The sequence below is a fragment of the Tachyglossus aculeatus genome, chromosome 1, assembly GCF_015852505.1.
Source record: "Tachyglossus aculeatus isolate mTacAcu1 chromosome 1, mTacAcu1.pri, whole genome shotgun sequence".
Classification (NCBI taxonomy): Eukaryota; Metazoa; Chordata; class Mammalia; order Monotremata; family Tachyglossidae; genus Tachyglossus; species Tachyglossus aculeatus.
In genome coordinates this window covers 73,500,883-73,514,045 of record NC_052066.1, presented here as the reverse complement: position 1 = coordinate 73,514,045, position 13,163 = coordinate 73,500,883, and the positions used below count along the sequence as shown (strand labels likewise).

The 13,163-nt window shown below is 44.2% G+C and overlaps 1 protein-coding gene and 1 non-coding gene across 4 annotated transcripts in view; one reads left to right on the top strand and one right to left on the bottom strand.

The window, feature by feature from the left end:
• The window catches only part of WDR33 (WD repeat domain 33), a 199,077-nt gene that overhangs the window by 26,061 nt on the left and 159,853 nt on the right, over positions 1–13,163 (top strand). The gene's annotated exons all lie outside the window — the stretch shown is intronic.
• On the bottom strand, positions 6,166–6,301 carry LOC119934193. Its single transcript, XR_005452877.1, has one exon. It is a non-coding gene; the product is annotated as a small nucleolar RNA SNORA7 (small nucleolar RNA).

Genomic DNA, 13,163 nt, shown 5'->3' with positions numbered 1-13,163 from the left:
GGGACCGTCTCTATATGTTGCCAACTTGGACTTCCCAAGCGCTCAGTACAGTGCTCTGCACACAGTAAGCGCTCAATAAATACGATTGATTGATTGATCGACATTTACTCTTGTGTAGCAGTTTATCAGTATAATATCTTCCCTTCTTTCTTTAGAGATTCTGGAAGAGAGTTTCCGGGCAGGAAATTGGGTAGAATAAATTCAGGGAATCATCATTCCAGTTGTAGGGATAAGTGGGCTCTTCTACAAGCAGATACTCTAAGGAACCAGCTTGGGAATTCGTTTGGGAACCATTACTTGACTCACTTCAGATGGGACAGATTCCAGGTATAAAAATGGTACAATAAATGCATTTGTACCGCTGCAAAAGACATGCAGGAGTGTGAATAAATGAGTTCGAAGGGAAAGGGATGGGTAGGAAGAGAACTTACCTGTTTTTGTCATGTCAGAGGTTAACGGATCTTCCGGCCCTGTCTCCGAGGCCTGGGTTCTTTTAACGGTATCTTTTTCCCACGAGAAATTGAGTTTGCAGTTAGAAGAATGATGAATGTGCTCCCCTTTCACAAATCACCAGACCGGCCTTTGTACTAGTTTAAAATGTGATACGATTGGATTGTCAGCTCCTTGGACACAGGCATCATCTCAGTTCCCGTCCAGACTGTAAGCTCCTTGTGGGCAGGGATCCCATCAACTCTATTATATAGTACTTTTCCCAGTGCTTACTACAGTGCACCGCGCATAGTACGCACTTCAATAAATACATTATTTTGTCCTTTCAGCCTAGGACAGTGCAGTGCGCTGAGTAGATCACCAGTAAATGTCGATGATAAAAGTAGATAGTGAAAATACAATTTCAGTAACGAAACCGAAGGGATCGGCTTTTGCGGAATTTGTGAGAGTTACTAAATGATCTTTTCGAAGTGTATTAAATATACTGGGTTTATTTAAGCATGGTGTTTATTTTAAAGGTGTTCATTATAAAGGGGTCTACTGAAATATTACCAGGTTTTAAGCAGTATATTAGTGTAAGTGATCTTAAATTAGTTTGTTCACAAATTTAAGTTTTCCTTCACAGTATACTTTCATTCATTCGTTCAGTCATATTTATTGAGCGCTTACTGTGTGCAGAGCACTGTACTAAGTGCTTGGGAAGTACAAATCGGCCACGTATAGAGAGGGTCCCTACCCGACAACAGGCTCACAAGTCTAGAAGGGGGAGACAGCCAACGAAACAAAACAAGTAGACAGGTGTCAATACCATCAGAATAGTGTTATAGCTATGTACACGTCATTACTAAAATAAATATAGTAAATATATACAAATAAAATAGAGTAATAAATATATACGAGTGCTGAGGGGAGGGGAAGAGGGGGTAGGGCAGATCCTCCTCATTTTCAGTTGTGGCCTAAAATTAAGTGCTAGATAAATTTGCAGGTGTTTCCTGTTCTAAAGTGACTGAAAATTCCATTTCAGCAACTTAAAGTACCGTGAGGTAAGATACATTTTCATCACAAATAAGCTAAACAGCTGCATTTAAGGGTATTTTGTTACAGTTTATCTAAGCTTCAGTATTTGCTGTGATCAGCTTGACAAAACACAACTTCTTTCCATGAGTTGAGTCATTTATCTTTTAAAGTGGATAAAGACCAGGCCGTGATCGTGTTGTAGCTAGACTGCTGAATTAATTTCCTTGTTGGTCTACTGCAAGCAAAGCCCACCTGGTTGGCCTGTTGTAGGATACCGACTGGTGTGCTGTCCACGTCAAATGCGTCACAGTCATGCCAAAAGATATCCAGCTAGCACATCGCATCCGTGGAGAGCAGCGTGCGTAAACTTCATTATTATGGGAAACATTTGTCCGTCTCAAACAGGAAAAAAATGCTTCCTCTTATTAGTAGTGCCGAACCGTAGAGCTCCAGTTATCATTATAACTACTTTTGCGAGTACAGTAGAATCAGTACAGGTAGAAGAAAGTAATAAGAATATGAAATAGCAATTGGGGGATATAAGAATAGAAGGGGAAGGCCTCTGGCAGAGTTATGATTTCAGAAGACTTTGAAGATGGGGAGACCAGTGGTTTGTCAAGTGAAGGGGAAGAGAGCTCCATGGAGGAGGGAGGGCAACCTCTTGGTTGGCGGTGGGAGAGTTGAGAATGAGGCTTAGGAAATAGGTTAGCTTGGTAGGAATGAAGAGTGTGAGCTGGGGTGTAGTGGGAGAAAGAGTGGATGAGTAAAAGGGAGAGAGTTGGGGTGCCTTAAAATCAGCAATTAGACATTTTTGCGTGTTGCAAGGAAAGGTGAGCAACCATTGGAGGCTTTTGAGGAGTGGGAACTGTAAGCGCCTTGTGGGCTGGGAGCGTGTTTACCAACTCTGTTGAATTGTACTCTTCCAAGCACTTAGGACAGTGAGTAGAGCGCTCTGCACATGGTAAGTGCCATTGATTGATTGATGTGTGCAGAATAACGTTTTCAGAAAAATGGTCTCGGCGGCAGAGTGAGGCGCAGACTGGTGAGAGGAGATGTTGGACATCAGGAAGGTGGCCAGAGTACAGCGAGGGAGTGCCCACACCAGCTGTGTGGTCGTTTAGGGGAGGAAGGGGAGGATCCCGGAAACGTTGTGTAGGAGGACTGATGGGATTTGGCGAGACCAAAGATGGAGGTCGGAAGAGAAGGTGGAGTCAAGTCCCTTCTCTTACGACCTTTTCACCACTCCCTCTCTTCTGTCTGCCTCTCTCTGAAATTTCTGCTACACTGAAAGCAAGCCATCGTTTGACACCACGTCATCTCCCTTGGATGGGATTTGGTGAGACCAAAGATGGAGGTCGGAAGAGAAGGTGGAGTCAAGTCCCTTCTCTTACGACTTTTTCACCACTCCCTCTCTTCTGTCTGCCTCTCTCTGAAATTTCTGCTACACTGAAAGCAAACCATCGTTTGACACCACTACGTCATCTCCCTTCGATGGGATTTGGCGAGACCAAAAGATGGAGGTCGGAAGAGAAGGTGGAGTCAAGTCCCTTCTCTTATGACTTTTTCACCACTCCCTCCCTTCTGTCTGCCTCTCTCTGAAATTTCTGCTACACTGAAAGCAAACCATCGTTTGACACCCCTACATCATCTCCCTTCTCTCCTCTGTCTAAACATAATGGACTGAGTTGGAATCTGTCAACCTAATGCCTCTAATTTCTTTCTTGCTGCCCTCTCCTAGACCCCCTCTAAACCGGAGTCCAACCTTTATCTACTGAGACTGCATTTACCAAAGTTTCTAATTCCTTTCTATAGCTAAGACTCTATTTTGGGCCACCTCGTTTTTTCTTTCGTCTTTTTTTAAAAATGCCATTTGTTTAGCACTTACTATTTCCCGGGCACTCTACTAAGCGCTGGGGTAGATAAAAGCTAATAAGGTCGGACGTAGTCCGTGTCCCATGGGGGGCTCACAGATGAGGTTAACTGAGTCCCAGAGAAGTGAAGTGACTTTCCCAAGGTAACACAGCGGACAAGTGGCGGAGCTGGGATTTTACCCAGGCTCTTCTGACTCCCGGGCCTGTGTTCGATCCACGAGGCCATGTCGCTTCTTTTGGTTTACGTTCATTCACTGAGAGCCTAACCGCTCACATGGATTTTGCTACCAGTCTACACTGAAAGCTCTTCAAATGTCTATCTCTAGTTCAGCCCTCTCACAATGTTGTGTCTCCTGCTACTTCCAAGAAGCTTAAATTGAATGTGTTCAAACCACTCATTTTCTCTCCTGAATCTTCTCTTCATAATGTCCCAATCAATCCGTTTGTATTTTTTGAATGCTTTCCCTGGGCAGGGCAGTGTACTGAGCACATTTAGTAGCATTAGTAGCTATGATCTTTGAGGGAATTTGCATTGTAGTGGGATAGACAGGGACCAGTATGTATCCCAGGCAGGAGGAAGCCAAGAGAGTTTAAAAAAGATTCATATAAGGTCTGATGGCAAGAGATTGAATGCCCCCGTGCTTTTCATGATGCCAGATTGATGGCATGTCAGCAGGTCGGGGAATAGGATGAGGAGATTCATTCATTCATTCAAGTGTATTTATTGAGCACTTACTGTGAACAGAGCACTGTACTAAACGCTTGGGAAAGAAGCAGCGTGGCTCAGTGGAAAGAGCCCGGGCTTTGGAGTCAGGGGTCATGGGTTCAGATCCCAGCTCCGCCAGCTGTCAGCTGTGTGACTTTGGGCAAGTCACTTCTCTGGGCCTCAGTTCCCTCATCTGTAAAATGGGGATTAAAGACTGTGAGCCCCCCGCGGGACAACCTGATCGCCTTGTAACCTCCCCAGCGCTTAGAACAGTGCTTTGCACATAGTAAGTGCTTAATAAATGTCATTATTATGTAATAATTATACAATAGTTATAATAATGCGATTATATTATAATATTATATAACAATATAATATTAACAATAATTATAAAACAGTAAACAGTCACGTCTCCTGCCCACTACAAGCTTACAGTCTAGAACGGGGGCGACAGACATCCATGCAAATAAATAAAATCGCAGATATGTACGTAAGCGATCTGGGGCTGGGAGGGGAGAAGAGCAAGGGGAACAGGTAAAGACAACGCGGAATGAAAGCTAAGTCAGGGAAAGCCCGGAGTTTTCAGAAAGGCCTCGAATATTGGGAGAGCAGTGCTCTGGCAGCTGGGTCTGAGACAATCTGGATTCCGAATTTGTGTATTGTGTTCTCCGAAGCGCTTAGTACAGTGCTCTGCCCACAGTAAGCACTCAGTATGATTGAATGAGTGAATAATCCCATATCTGGACTTACCTCCTGTGTGACCTTGGGCAAGTTATTGAACTGCTCCGTGCCTCAATTTCCTCATTTATGAAATGGGGATTAGATACATATTCTCCCTTGCCTGTAGACTGTGACCCCCAGATGGGAAAGGGACTGTGTCTATATCTACCCTTGCACCAAGTAAAGTGCTTGGCACATTGTAAGCAATTCACAAGTACCACAATCATGGTTTACAGTTTGCGAAAGGGGAGGGTGAGCAAGTTGTGAAGGCAAGGAAGACAAAAACCGGGCCCAGATAGTACCTGGCTTGGGAGGAGCGAAGCTCGCCAGCTAGGTTGACATCACCTCCGTCCTCGCAGTTGCAAAAATTTCTGGCCTTAGTCATCTTTGACCCCTTCCTGTCATTCCCCTCCCAAATTCAGTTGGTTTCTTTCTCTTTGATATTTCAAGGTTCTGCCCTAATTGCCACCATCTTTGTTCAAACCCTCATCATCTGGTTGATTTACTATAGCAACCTTCTTTCTGGTGTCTCTGCATCAAACCTATGCACTCTTCACATACTTTTTTAAAAAAAGCACTATTTGGAACACATTACTTCCCCCTTCAAAATCTCGTCTTACTTGTACAGATCTATTCCATTTATTTTATTTTGTTAGTATGTTTGGTTTTGTCCTCTGTGGTCCCTACCCAACAGCGGGCCCTATCCTATTTTCTCCCCTTTTAGAATCAAGTGCTACTGGGAGCACCTTCATTCATTTTCCTAATTCAGAAGATTTTAGGCAACAAATCCTTAGCATTAACAGTTGCATTTGCGGGAATAAAAGAGAAACTAATTTTATTTTGTAGTCCAGGCTTTTTATCGGTAACAGGGCCCTAAATCTCTCAGATCAACTCAGATATTTTAATTCTGAATATTTCATTTTTACGTCACTTGAAAGTTAGGCCTACCCTCATTAGTGAGAACCTTAATAATGCTTAATATCAGCAAGAATAAAAAAATGCATAATACAGATATTTTGGACATTTCTAGACTGTGAGCCCACTGTTGGGTAGGGACTGCCTCTATATGTTGCCAATTTGTACTTCCCGAGCGCTTAGTACAGTGCTCTGCACATAGTAAGCGCTCAATAAATACGATTGATGATGATGATGATGTCGAGTCGTTTCCGACACATAGCGGCACCACGGACACATCTCTCCCGGAACGCCCCACTCTCCTCCTGCCATCGTTCCGGTAGTGGATCCATAGAGTTTTCTTGATAAATATCGGAAATGGTTTACCCTTGCCTCCTTCCGCGCAGTATAACCGAATCTCTGCCCTCGATTCTCCGCGCAGTATAACCAAATCTCTGCCCTCGATTTTCTCCCGTGCTGCTCTGTGTCCAGCACCCGTGAGTTTTGACTTGTAGCAGATTGCCTTCCACTCGCTAACCACTGTCCAAACTAGGAATGGAGTGAGTAGGCCTCTGCTTGACTCTCCCTCCCGTTTCCGAGACTGGTAGGGTCCTGGGAACTCCAGGTGCGACCCTGAGAGGGGCACCCCTGCCTCGATGTATATAAAAAGGCCAGCCCGTCCTTTGAGGGACTGTCAAATGTAGTGTGGTGGCAGTGTGATATTAGGCCCTAGACCAAACTGTTGCCAACTTGTACTTCCCAAGCGCTTAGTACAGTGCTCTGTACAGAGTAAGCGCTCAATAAATACGATTGATTGATTGAAAGCCAGCCAACCAAACTGTAATGCCATCCAACCTTCTCTACACCTGTGAGATCTGGACTCCCCACCTATGTCACATCTGACTTCCCCTTCCCCTTCCTTCCTCTCCCCCTCGTCCCCCTCTCCATCCCCCCATCTTACCTCCTTCCCTTCCCCACAGTACCTGTATATATGTATATATGGTTGTACATATTTATTATTCTATGTATTTATTTATTTTACTTGTACATTTCTATCCTATTTATTTTATTTTGTTGGTATGTTTGGTTTTGTTCTCTGTCTCCCCCTTTTAGACTGTGAGCCCACTGTTGGGTAGGGACTGTCTCTATGTGTTGCCAATTTGTACTTCCCAAGGGCTTAGTACAGTGCTGTGCACATAGTAAGCGCTCAATAAATACGATTGATGATGATGATCTGACTCCTAGAGGAATTCCTCCATCCTCAGTCGTATTTATTGAGCATTTACGGCTGCCTGTTTCTTCCCTCCAGAAAAAAAACCCTCATACCTGTCTGCTCTCCTTTCACTCTTTAGTCTTCCTAAGCGTACCTTCTTTGTGATTCTCCTGCCTTTAATAATAATAATGATAATAATAATAATGGCATCTGTTAAGTGCTTACTATGTGCGAAGCACTATTCTAAGTGCTGGGGGGATACAAGGTGATCAGGTTGTCCCTCGTGGGGCTCCCTGTCTTAATCCCCATTTTACAGATGGGGCCCAGAACTCATGCTTTCCCTCCCTCTTTGGAAAGCATCCAAACCCCAAGTTGTTGTCCCAAGCCACTCTCAAAGCCTTCCTGGAGCCAGCTTCCTTAAGATATTCCTTTTTTTTTCATTTTAAAAAAAATATTTGGTAAGCCCTTATTATGTGTCAGGCACTGTTCTGAGCACTGGGGTCGATGGAAGTTAATCAGGCTGGATGTAGTCCCTTTCTCCCATGGGGCTCACAGTCTGTCAATCAATCAGCACTATTAATTGAGGACTTATGTGCAGAGTACTGCACTAAGCGCTTGGGAGCTTACAATACAATATAATTAGCAGACTTTCCCTGCCCATAATGAGTTTACGGTCTAGAGGGTATTCTCCCCAATCTTGGTCAATCAATCAATCAATCAATCGTATTTATTGAGCACTTACTGTATGCAGGGCACTGTACTAAGCGCTTGGGAAGTACAAGTTGGCAACACAGAGAGACAGTCCCTACCCAACAGTGGGCTCACAGTCTAGAAGGGGGAGACAGAGAACAAAACCAAACATATTAACAAAATAAAATAAATAGAATAGATATGTACAAGTAAAATACGTAAATAAATAGAGTAATAAAGATGTACAAACATATATACAGGTGCTGTGGGGAAGGGGAGGAGGTAAGATGGGGGATGGAGAGGGGGACTAGGGGGAGAGGACAGAAGGGGCCCAGTCTGGGAATCAATCAATCAATCGTATTTATTGAGTGCTTACTGTGTGCAGAGCACTGTACTAAGCGCTTGGGAAGTACAAGTTGGCAACATGACCATTGGCCATTTCACAACTCCTGTATATATAATAATAATAATAATGTTGGCATTTATTAAGCGCTTACTATGTGCCACGCACTGTTCTAAGCACTGGGGTAGGTACAAGGTAATCAGGTTGTCCCACGTGGGGCTCACAGTCTTCATCCCCAGTTTACAGAGGAGGGAACTGAGGCCCAGAGAAGTGAAGCGACTTGCCCAAAGTCGCACAGCTGACAAATGGCGGAGTCGGGATTTGAACCCATGACCTCTGACTCCAAAGCCCGGGCTCTTTCCACTGAGCCACGCTATATATCTGTGTATTTGTTAACTAGGTAACTGTTGAGTTGTTTCTATTAGCGTATCAATCTGTGGTCTCACTTTGACCTGTCATATGTTTGGCAGTGTATGTCTATTTCTCTTCCCCATTAGATTGTAAGATCTTTAAGGTCAGGAATCATGTCTTCTGTAAGTTGCTCCCAAGCACCTAATACAGTGCTCTGGATTCAGGAGATGCTCAGGAAGTGCTGTTGATGATAAATAAATAGTCAAATACATGATTACTGAGGTGGTTGATAATTGGCAGAACAAAGGAGGTAAAATAATAATGATGGTATTAAGCGCTTACTACGTGCGAAGCACTGGATACGAGGTGATCAGGTTGTCCCATGTGGGGCTCATAGTCTTAATCCTCATTTTCCAGATGAGATAACTGAGGCACAGGGAAGTTAAGTGGCTTGCCCAAGGTAACACAGCGGACGAGTGCTGGAGCTGGGATTCGAACCCATGACCTCTGACTCCCAAGCCCGGGCTCTTTCCACTGAGCCACGCTGCTTAAAGGGTTAATCAGGGCCACTGTCTCTCGAAATGGCTCTTTTAGGGATGGCATTGAAGGAAGAAGGGACATAGTTTGGTGTAACTAGGTAGGTGATGTTCCCGGCTAAGGAAAATATTTGAGAAGCAGCTTGGCTCAGTGGAAAGAGCCCGGGCTTGGGAGTCGGAGGTCATGGGTTCTAATCCCGGCTCCGCCACTTGTCAGCCTGTGTGACTTTGGGCTAGTCACTTAACTTCTCTGGGCCTCAGTTACCTCATTTGTAATATGAGCATTAAGACTGTGAGCCCCACATGGGACAACCTGATAATTATAATAATAATAATTATAATAATAATGATAATGGTAGCATTTATTAAGGCCATGTCCTTCAAGCCCATAGCAATTTGTAGGGAAGGAATTTGTGGCCTGGTTGCAGTATTACCAGCTGTACAGATCTACTTAATAATGATAATAATAATAATAATGGCATTCATTAAGCGCTTACTGTGTGCAAAGCACTGTTCTAAGCCCTGGGGAGGTTGCAAGGTGATCAGGTTGTCCCACGGGGGGCTCACAGTCTTTATCCCCATTTTACAGATGAGGTAACTGAGGCCCAGAGAAGGTAAGTGACTTTCCCAAAGTGGTGGAGTTGGGATTTGAGAAGCAGCGTGGCTCAGTGGAAAGAGCCCGGGCTTTGGAGTCAGAGGTCAGGGGTTCGGATCCCGGCTCTGCCACATGTCTGCTGTGTGACCTTGGGCAAGTCACTTAACTTCTCTGAGCCTCAGTTACCTCATCTGTAAAATGGGGATTAAGACTGTGAGCCCCATGTGGGACGGTCCCTACCCAACAACGGGCTCACAGTCTAGAAGGGGGAGACGCACAGTAATTGCTCAACAAAGATCCCTGATTGACAGAGAGTTTTTTTTTTTTTTAAAGAAAAGCAAACTGTTCCCGCCAAGGCAAAAAGATTTTCAGACGTTTCTCTTCCCCATCCCCTACTTCTGTAGGACCAGCTGGGCGTACACGCAAATTCGTGAAGCATTGCATATTTTTAGAGGCCTTCCCAGACTGAGCTTCCTTTTTTCCTCTCCTCCTCCCCATGCCCCCCACCCTACCTCCTTCCCCTCCCCACAGCACCTGTATATATGTTTGTACAGATTTATCACTCTATTTTACTTGTACATATTTAACTATTCTATTTATTTTGCTAATGGTGTGCATCAAGCTTTAATTCTATTTGTTCTGATAGCTTGACACCTGTCTCCATGTTTTGTTTTGTTGTCTGTCTCCCCCTTGTAGACTGTGAGCCCGTTGTTGAGTAGGGGCCGTCTCTGTGTGTTGCCGACTTGTACTTCCCAAGCGCTTAGTCCAGTGCCCTGCACACAGTTATCCTCACCATCCCTTCCTTCCTCTCCCCCTCGTCCCCCTATCCATCCCCCCCATCTTACCTCCTTCCCTTCACCACAGCACCTGTATATATGTATATATGTTTGTACATATTTATTACTCTATTTATTTATTTATTTTACTTGTACATACCTATTCTATTTATTTTATTTTGTTTGTTTGGTTTTGTTCTCTGTCTCCCCCTTTTAGACTGTGAGCCCACTGTTGGGTAGGGACTGTCTCTATATGTTGCCAATCTGTACTTCCCAAGCGCTTAGTACAGTGCTCTGCACATAGTAAGCGCTCAATAAATACGATTGATGATGATGATGTGGGACAACCTGATCACTTTGTATCCCCCCAAGCGCTTAGAACAGTGCTTTGCACATAGTAAGCGCTTAACAAATGCCAACATTATTATTATTATTATTATTCTTTGGACTCCAAAGCCCGGGCTCTTTCCATTGAGCCACGCTGCTTCTCATAACCTTGTATCTCCCCCAGCGCTTATCTGATAACCCTGTATCTCCCCCAGCGCTTAGAACAGTGCTCGGCACATAGTAAACGCTTAACAAATGCCATCATTATTATGAGCATTATTTGAGCCATAGACTGGATTGCATTTGTAATGTCTTTTTTAAAGTCTTCTTTGTGGCAGTGGGCAGCAAAGGAAGTGCTAGCCCTTCATCATTTGTGAAGTTAGAATGTTATTTCCTTGATGGTGGGGTTTGCAGCTTTTGTTTCGTGTTTGTTCCCCTGTTGTATTGTACTTTCCTAAACATAGTCACAGTAAGCGCTCAATAAATATGATTGATCGATTGATTTCCCCAGGCACCTAATAGTAGTAGTAACATTTGGGATTAAGACTGTGAGCCCCACCGTGGGGCAACCTGATCACCTTGTAACCCCCCCAGCGCTTAGAACAGTGCTCTGCACATAGTAAGCGCTTAATAAATGCCATCGTTATTATTTATTGATTCTTGATCCTTGATTATGTATTGATCCTTGGTTCAGTGCTCTGTATGAGGCACTTGGGCTGTATAGAATGACAGAGCGACACATTTCCTGCCCACGGGGAGCTTACAGTGTAGTGGTGGAGAAAAACATAAAATTATTTACAACTAGAGGCAGATCTAGTACCGTACAGTGCTTTGTACACGGTAAATTCAAACTAATTGTTGGTGGTGGTGATGGTTATGATTTGACGTATATCTACTTCCTTCAGCAGTGGCTTCTTGATTTTTTGAGTTGAATTTTTTGAGTTGATTACTCTTCAGCATATCTTTATAGCCCTTTTCTCCTACCAGATATCATTTATACAAGGATTCCTTCTGTCGGATCCTGCTTTCTTAGTTCTTTTAAAACAAACAGGGTTTGTTCAAAGCCCTACTGAGAGCTCACCTCCTCCAGGAGGCCTTCCCAGACTGAGCCCCCGCCTTCCTCTCCATCTCCTCTCCCTCCCCATCCTCCCGCATTACCTCCTTCCCCTCCCCACAGTACCTGTATGTATGTTTATATGTATTTATTACTCTATTTTATTTGTACATATTTATTCTATTTATTTTATTTTGTTAATGTGTTTTGTTCTCTGTCTCCCCCTTCTAGACTGTGACCCCACCGTTGGGTAGAGACTGTCTTTATATGTTGCCAACTTGTACTTCCCAAGCACTTAGTACAGTGCTCTGCACACTGTAAGCGCTCAATAAATATGATTGAATGAATGAATAAGGGGTGTCTGGTCTGCCTCTGGTAAAATCTCTTCTTGGCGTAACAGTCACAGTGAATACATATATTCCTGAGAAACTTTTCTTGTCTTCATTGATGTATTAGACTTTAGCTAGAACAGAAATATTCTGTGCACCTTTCCAAGTATGTAGAGAATCCTGTCTTTAATTGAGACATATCTCAGTTGTAGATGGAAATGGGTAATTTCCAACTAGGGACAACTGACCTTTTTGGGGGGAAATATCGTGGAGAGCAAAGGAGCTGGTTATTGAAATTTGTCATTTGTTCTCAACTTCTGAGAGTATGGAGAAAATGAGTGCTAATCTGCTCTAGAGAAATTAATATTGAGGGAGCCTAAAAAGATGCTTTGATTAAACAAGATGAAATAGATCAAAGAAACCTGTTTGATGTCCTTTATGAAAGAGCTCTATCAATCAATCAATCAATCGTATTTATTGGGCGCTTACTATGTGCAGAGCACTGTACTAAGCGCTTGGGAAGTACAGATTGGCAACACATAGAGAGAGTCCCTACCCAACAGTGGGCTCACAGTCTAAAAGGGGGAGACAGAGAACAGAACCAAACATACCAACAAAATAAAATAGGATAGAAATGTACAAGTAAAATAAATAAATAAATAAATAAATAGAGTAATAAATATGTACAACCATATATACATATATACAGGTGCTATGGGGAAGGGAAGGAGGTAAGATGGGGGGATGGAGGGGGGACGAGGGGGAGAGGAAGGAAGGGGCTCAGTGTGGGAAGGCCTCCTGGAGGAGGTGAGTTCTCAGCAGGGCCTTGAAGGGAGGAAGAGAGCTAGCTTGGCGGAGGGACAGAGGGAGAGAGGGCATTCCAGGCCCGGGGGATGACGTGGGCCGGGGGTCGATGGCGGGACAGGCGAGAACGAGGTACGGTGAGGAGATTAGCGGCGGAGGAGCGGAGGGTGCGGGCTGGGCAGTAGAAGGAGAGAAGGGAGGTGAGGTAGGAGGGGGCGAGGTGATGGACAGCCTTGAAGCCCAGGGTGAGGAGTTTCTGCCTGATGCGCAGATTGATCGGTAGCCACTGGAGATTTTTGAGGAGGGGAGTAATATGTCCAGAGCGTTTCTGGACAAAGATAATCCGGGCAGCAGCATGAAGTATGGATTGAAGTGGAGAGAGACATGAGGATGGGAGATCAGAGAGAAGGCTGGTGCAGTAGTCCAGACGGGATAGGATGAGAGCTTGAATGAGCAGGGTAGCGGTTGGGGTGGAGAGGAAAGGGCG